Below are 8,440 nucleotides of genomic sequence, written 5' to 3' on the forward strand. Positions count from 1 at the left end.
AGAGAAGAAAGGGGCAGTTGTAAGCCTGAAACCTAATAACTGCAGGAAACACTTTAAGCTACTTTTTACCATGAAAAAGTGAGCTAAATTTGAGTAAAACTACCCTCTTCGCTTCACTTCACATGAAGCAGTATCAGCCCCTACTCCTTAGCTGAGACTAGAACCCTCAATCTCTTCCATTCACCTGTTATTACCCCTCTTTGCAAGAGCCAACAGCAGCTAGGGAATTATGCTACTTTTTACTATGAAAAATGGACTAAATTTGAGTGAAACTACCCTCTTACCTTCACATGGAGCCATTTCAACCCTACTCCTTACCTGAGACTTGAACCCTCAGCTCCCTGTTACTAACCCAGCACTCAACCCTTGAGCCACCCAGGTTTTCACAGCTAGCACTTTTCGGAACTTATATTTATCAATTTCTGTGTTCAAATTTGTAGTTAACACAAAAAAGACTCAAATCCTCAACCTCCTGTTGCTACCCTCTTCTCTTGGAGCAGTATCATCCCTATTCCTCAGCTGAGGCTTGAACCCTCAACCTCCAGTTACTAACCCAGCACTCAACCCTTGAGCCAGCCAGGCTTTCACAGAAAGAGCTTTTCGGAACTTATATTTATCCATTTCTGGGTTCAAATCCTAGTAGTTGACACAATCATTCACATTCTATAAATTAATCATTTAATTTTAATGGTCCTTTCCCTCAGATATTTCTTGGCCAGAAACCCAGAGCTCTGCCTGTTAGTCTGCTTAGGTTCTATCTACCGGATTCTCCGTCAAAACTCACTCCAGCCCATCCAAACCATTCCAGCCATTGAAGTCCTCCCCAATCCATCCTCAACCATGCAAGTCTGCCCATTATTTTCTGATTAGAGATCCTCTGTGTTCATCCCATGCTTCTTTGAACTCTGTCACCAATTTCCTCTCCACCAACTCCCTCGGGAGCACATTCCATGCATCAATTCCCTCCTCTGTAAATAATAATTTCCTAACATTACTCTTGAGTCTACCACCCCTCAACCTTAAATGATGCCCTCTGGTTTTACCATTTTCCTTTCTCTGGAAAAGATTTTGCTCTACATTAATACCTTTCAAGTAACATAGTAGATGACGGCAGATAAAGACCTGAATGGTCCATCCGGTCTGCCCAACCTGATTCAATCTAAAAATTTGTTGGGGGGGGGGGGTTCTTCTTAGCTATTTCTGGGCAAGAATCCAAAGCTCTGCCCGGAACTGTTCTTAGGTTCCAACTACTGAAGTCCCCGCCAAAGCCCACTCCAGCCCATCCACCACCAAATGGCCACAAGCAGACACAGACTGTGCAAATCTGCCCAGTACTGGCCTTAGTTCTTTAATATTTACTATTATTTTCTGATTCTAGATAAACTCCGTCACCATTTTCCTCTCCACCACCTCTCTTGGGAGCGCATTCCAGGCATCCACCACCCTCTCCGTAAAGTAGAATTTCCTCACATTGCTCTTGAATCTACCACCCCTTAACCTCAAATCATGTCTTCTGGTTGTACCATTTTCCTTTCTCTGGAAAAGATTTTGTTCTACGTTAATACCTTTTAAGTATTTAAATGTCTGAATCATATCTTCCCTGTTCCTCCTTTCCTCTAAGGCGGGGGTCGGCAACCCGCGGCTCCAGAGCCGCATGCGGCTCTTTTCCACCTTTGCCGCGGCTCCGGTAGTGTGTCACGCAGGCATGCAGCTTACAAGTCCGGCGTCGCGGCGGGAAATAGCCATGCTGAGCAGTGAGCTCAGCACGTTCACAGATGAAAGCCTTGCTTGCTGATTGGTCCGGCGGCCGCCAATCAGGCAACAATCAGTCCAATCATGATTAAGTTTGTCAAACGAAGTTTGTGTCAGCTTCTGTTCAATTAAGAATTCAGTGAAACATAACTTGGCCGGGATGTCTAAATTAAACTTCCAGTTTTAATACTCACAATGCCACTTCTCTTCATCTTGGAGAGATCTGTGCAGCAAACTTCCTCTGTTCTCTCTCTTTCCTCATCCCTCAATCAGCAGCAAGATAACTAGAAGGAACTTACTGGAAGGATCACTTTACTTGGCATGTTAATCTGGGAGTCTGTACGAGTTGTGAGGTGTTACAATGCATGGGCTCTATACAGAAATACACAGAGCTCTGTGGTGGTGTTACAGAGTTATTAATACTGGCATGGTTATGCCAATAATCCATCATCCTACTTATATGCACATGTTTACAAGGTTTACTATTGCAGCTAAATACACTATACATTTTAGACTCATTCAGGTAACAATTTAGAAGTCAGAGTCTATAACTGCAGACCAGTTCATGTGAAAATAAAAGTTTTTAATGCTTTTCTGAAGTTTGATAATTTATAAAGAGTTACCCAGCACATACAGTGCCATGACAAGAAATACAGAAATCAAGGAGAGCCCGGGGAAGCCCAGTTCAGCGATACGTAACCACCAACTCCTATGATGGGAGGATGTTGGGGTTTTTTTTTAAAAGAGCAGGTTAGAGAAGCATCTATCTGGGAGATTTTACATATAGGGATCCTGCACGGAGGCAAGGGAGTGCAGTAGATGAATCCCTGAGGTCTCTCCCAGCCCCATCTTTCTCCAATTCTAGAATAATAATTTTGGAACCGTAACCCTCAGAATTTTGTAATTCTGGACATGTTATGTCAGGCATCAGTGATATACATCTTGGTTTAATGGGTTTGATATTATTGTTATTACGCCAGTTCATTCATCTGCTACTCTTGGGGAGGGCAGTGGATAGGAAATGATGCACTTATACTCCCCTTTTCCACCCCATATATTCAGTGACATGCTTCTTCTCAGGAGGCACCAGCCCAAGGTCCTGTGCCTGGATAAGCTCCCTGCTTAATAATTACCATTGCAAACAGAAACAGGTCAGTTGTAGCGGAAAATACACCGCAAACTCAGCGGGACAGGCTTGGCTCAGCAGAGTTCCCAATACCGATTCATCTTTTATTTTTGAAATCCATTTATTCTAGGAAATACCCTCTAAAAATACGTAAAAGCAAGATGTTCTTCAGAGGAACTGTACTCTTCTCCAAACTCCAGGAGTGTCAGGTGCACAATCCCATCCCTTCTGCATAGGCTCCCATCGCCCTGAAGACCTGGTGCCATGGCTGTCCAGCCCAGGGAAGCTTTTAGCCTCATTAGCTAAGAGACATTGATGTCCTGTATGACCCATTTCAAATGCAGTGGAAACACTGGAATATTTGAAGTCTCCATCCCTCTATGGAATAGTTAACAAATGGATCCAGTCCACCTTTTATCCCCACTGAATGCCAGGCTGATTGTCTCAAGAAATGCAGTGAACAATTAGAACAAGTCTCTGCACGCAATAGGGTAAAATTCAGGACTGGATCAGATTGGTCGACCTGGGATGGAGTAGCAAATCCAAGGTCATATTTGAGACTCGCTAGACCAGCCCTCAGGATGGCTACTGAAACAGCCTGTGCTATGCAGAAGCTGTGGAGTTTTCCCTAAAGGTTAGTAAGCAAACAAACCCAGGGCTACCAAGTTGCTCAGTTCCAGGCTACCCACTGAACTTTGTGCTGAAAATCAAAGACATCAAGGATAAGGCTGTCAGAAACCCAGAACTGACCTATAATCTCCCTTCTAAATCTTGCTTTTCTTAGGGAATGCAATGGGGAACTCAGAAGTCCAAGTCCTTGCATGCAAGGACGTAAACCCAGCACTGGATCCAGTTGGAAGCCTTATTTCGCTGATTGTCCAGCTCTTTTTAGTGTAAATCGCTTAGAACTTTTGGTTATGGCGGTATAAGAGAATAAAGTTATTATTATTATAATTATATTTAAAAGTAGAGGAGCTTCAGCTGCACAGCCAGTTTGAGGAGGGCAGAGCAGGCAGTCGCTCTGCACAGATGGGAACGACTCCATTACTAACAGATTTAAGCAATTCGATCTGCATTCTGAGGAATGACCACAGGAGGACAGCACTGAGCTATTAAATATAGTCATCTCATAGACAATGGCGCCCTCATGTGGCGCTTTCAAGAATAGCACCCATAAATCTAAGATTTGAAATTCAGCATAAATTTTCTTTATATGCATTTTTTAATAAATATATTTATTTGGTTGCTTAACTTAGCCCATCCTCCCAAAAGAGCCCAGAATGGATTACAAATCAGCATACGTAGTATAATTAAATAATTGCATAGCACACACACTCTTGCAAAGAATGTTACTAACCCAGCACTCAACCCTTGAGCCAGGCAGGATTTCACGTGGAAAGCTTTTTGGAACTTGTATTTCTCCATTTCTGAGCTCAAATGCTAGTAGTTGACACAAAAAAGATTTGAACCTCCTGTTACTACCCTTTTCTTTTGACCAGTACCAGCCCCTACTCCTTAGCTAAGGCTTGAACCTTCAGCCTCCTTTTACTAACCCAGCACTCAATTTTCAAGTTTATTTAAAAACTTTATAAACTGCCCAATTGGCCTTCTAAGCGGTGAACATTCGGTGTGTCCCAGTATGGCAACTCTTATGTTCATAAAAACATTATATTAGAATACAAGAGCCCATAAGTTGCTCTCTTGTATTTACATTACATTACATTAGTGATTTCTATTCCACCATTACCTTGCGGTTCAAGGCGGATTACATCCAAACTAAAACAAGAATTACATTTCAACTTGAAGTAATAGATTAAACGACGAGATAAAATTTTAAGGGAGAATTATGGATTTTAGATAATATTTGGTAACTAGAAAAATTAGAGAGTACTAAGGGTTTATAGAGTGTTGGATGTTGGGTTAGGTTTAACGTGTTTTTTGAAGAGTCTGGTTTTAATTTCTTTCTTGAAGGTTTTGTAATCTGTGGATGAAGATAACAGAGTGGTGAGTTGTTTGTCCAACTTAGCTGCTTTGGAGGCTATTAAGTTGTCATAGAGTCTTTTTCGTTTGACATTTTTGGATGGTGGGTAATAGAATAGTGAATGGGTTCTTCTGTGTCTGATTGAGGAAGAATGATTTAGTCTGTTATTCCAGTAAATTGGGCTCCGTTGATAGCCTTGTGACTTTTTCTATAAAATAGTAAAAAGCTTTCTGTAATCAGAGTTTCAGTAGACTCTAACTCTTCTTTAATCTTGTGAGGTGATCCCTACCACAAACGCTTGATATGTTCTAGTGTCTGGTGTTTTCTGGTAGTTAACCCCTCGAATCATACCTACCAATATATATTCAGATCCTAAATAAGCGACCACCTTCTTTATCCACTAAACTTCTTCCTTCAATGTTAGATAATTTTCTTATGTTACCTGAATATATAGTTATTCTCCAATGTAATCTGTAATTTACTTGAATCTTTGCTAGGTAATTCTCTTGGAAATGTCCAGATCTCTTCTAATTTGTAATCCGCTTAGAACCGCAAGGCACAGGCGGAATAGAAATCACTTATGTAATGTAATGTTCCCTCCCCCCCCCCCCCCCATGTTACAAAGGTAACTGGTATCTCATGCCTGATTTCTGTTCAATGTATTAAGATGAATAGGCTCATAGAGCCCCTGTTCAGTGCCAGCTTTTCATGGGACAGTAAAAGGAATCACAACCTAGAGAGGTTCCCATTTCCTCCAGGACTGATTCCTAGATGAGATCTGAGATTGCTGTAGCATTGACTATGCTGGAGATTTAGACACAGCTCTGAGCAGATGGGAGATTTCATTTGCAGACAGGCACTGGGAGTCCTGGAGAGAAGGACCATATCACCCTCCTGTGACTCACAAGACAGAAGGAAGGAGACAGGACAATGTAAGGGGATGAGGTGCCCCTGTGACCTCACGCAGACTACTGCAATCTACTCCTAACTGGTATCCCTCAGTTTCACCTCTCTCCCTTGCAATCTGCGTGACTCATCTTCTACCAACCTCGCTACGCTCATGTCACTCCTCTCCTTAAGTCACTTCACTGGCCCCCTATCTGCCTTCACATACAGTTCAAGATCTTATTGCTGACCTACAAGTGTGTTCATTCTGCTGTCCCTCAATATCTCTCCTCACTTGTCTCTCCTTATACACCTCCCAGAGAACTTTGTCCCTCAAATAAGTCACTCTTAGCGTAACCCTTCTCCTCCACATCCAATTCCAGACTTCGTTCCTTTCATCTAGCTGCCCCCCTATGCCTGGAATAAATTACCTGAGTTTGTCCGTCAAGCCCCTTCCCTTGTTTAAAAGCAGACTGAAAACCCACCTTTTTCATATAACTTTTAATCCTTAACCCCACTCCTCTGCCCTCCAACTGTTCCCCTTAACTGTATCCATGACATCCTGTTTGTCTGTCTTGCCTATTTAGATTGTAAGCTCTTAGGAGCAGGGACTGTTTTCTTACTCTTTGGGATTCTGTGCAGGGCTGCATGCGTCTGGTAGTGCTATAGAAAAAATTAACTGTAGTAGTATTAGTAGTGTGCCTTCTTTTTTCCTAAAACTTAAAGACACTTCCAACTCTTTACAGCAACATTTTGGCTCCTAAGCAATAATCCCTTTCAGGACCCTTAACCCCTTCCTTGCTTCCTCATAGCTCCCATCCTCTGTCCCCATCACCCGGTTTCTCCTAGGACAAGTAAGATGAGTCAGCCACATATGAGTGATGTCCCAACAGCACTTATCCTGCTGTCCACGGAGAACCTACGTTACAGGTAAGTAACTACACTTTCTCTTCTCCTTACAGCTCCTTTCTGCCAACTCCTGTCTTCCTTTTCCCAGGCAGTAACACCTTCCTATTCTTCCTCCACTCTCAGCGCATGTCCTGATCAATTTACAGTTTTAGCATTCGCTAGACCCCTTTATCAAAATAAGGGCCAAAGCTGTTTACAATAAATAAATAGCAAAGATAAGAAAAATAATTCCATAACTATAGGAAAACATTCAGCTATACCTTCAAGGGGACTCTGGCTGGCATAAATAGAGAAGTCACCCAGCCTTTCTCTCCCTTCTGTTTTTTGCAGCATTCTCACTCCCAGGCAGTGATCCCTTCCTGGTTACTGCGGATGGGCAGACTGGATGGGCCATTTGGCCTTTATCTGCCGGCATGTTTCTATGTTCCATCAAGCCTGCAGCGCTCAGTTAATTCATTAGATAGATTGTGAGCCGACCGGGACAGACAGGGAAAAATGCCTGAGTATCTGAATGAATTAATGTAAACCATTTTGAGCTCCCTGGTGAAAATGGTATAGAAAATTGAATAAATAAATGTCACGTATACAATGGTTATTTTATATTGTAATAATTGACTGTATCTAATAACTTTATCATATGCCACTTTCTGTTTTGCTGTATATTGACCATGGGTTGATTTGCCTTGTTCTGTGAAGTATACTATGGTAAACATTGCTGCAGTTATCATGGTAGCACCTTCTCTCTAGAAACATAGAGTATGACGGCAGAAAAGGGCCCACTCAAGAACCCTCCCTCCCTCCCTCCTTTGGGAATTCATCTTTTAAGCATTCCTCTGGAGCGACCCCACCTGTCTGTCCCATCGTCCCTTGAAGTCGAGCGTGGTTCTGGCCTCGACTACCTGACGTGGAAGACCTTTCCACCGATCAATTACCCTTTCGGTGAAGAAATACTTCCTGGTGTCCCCATGAAATCTTCCCCCCCCTGAGTTTTAGCGGATGCCCTCTTGTCGCCGTGGGACCCGTAAGACAAAAGATTTCTTCCTCCACATCAATACAGCCCGTGATGTATTTGAATGTTTCTATCATGTCCCCCCTTTCCCTGCGCTCTTCGAGAGAATATAAGCGCAGCCTGCTCAAACGTTCTTCATATGGGAGATTTTTTAGTCCTGAGACCATCCTAGTGGCCATTCTAGACACCACAGTCTCTCTCAACAATGGCTGCATACAATCCAACCTCTATATACAGGAAACTGACTGACCCAAAAGACAAACACCTCAAAAGCCTGCTTAAATCCTTCAAACAAAAAAGAACACAACCCCAAAATAATCTCCAAACAGATTGCTTCTTCCTTCAAAAACACCCAGGAAAAACCTAGCACAGGACAAAGAAGAAAAAAAAAAAAGCCACCGAGAGAACGTCCCTTAGAGTGACATACAACCCAGAGCTGGAAAAGCTGAGATGACTCATTAAAAAACCCCAGAGCCACTGCTCCAGCAGGATGAATTAACGAGGGGACCGATTCTTACTCGTCGTTATAGCAAAACAGCGGCGGACCCATACTGGATGTGCAGCACGGAAAAACAGCTCCCAAATGCTCAATGCTAATGGAATGCAAATTATACGCGCGCTGGGAGATTGAAGAAAGTGGCCGGTGCATGACGCACAAGAGTTTCACAGTAAAGTGTAGTTCATGTGTGCATAGCTAGACAAACTCAGAAGTGAAGAATATATATCAGTGTTGTTCTGCCCCCTTTAAATATAAGCCTTTCAAAAAAATAAATAAATT

The sequence above is a fragment of the Geotrypetes seraphini genome, chromosome 12 (genome assembly GCF_902459505.1).
Source record: "Geotrypetes seraphini chromosome 12, aGeoSer1.1, whole genome shotgun sequence".
In the NCBI taxonomy this organism is placed as follows: Eukaryota; Metazoa; Chordata; class Amphibia; order Gymnophiona; family Dermophiidae; genus Geotrypetes; species Geotrypetes seraphini.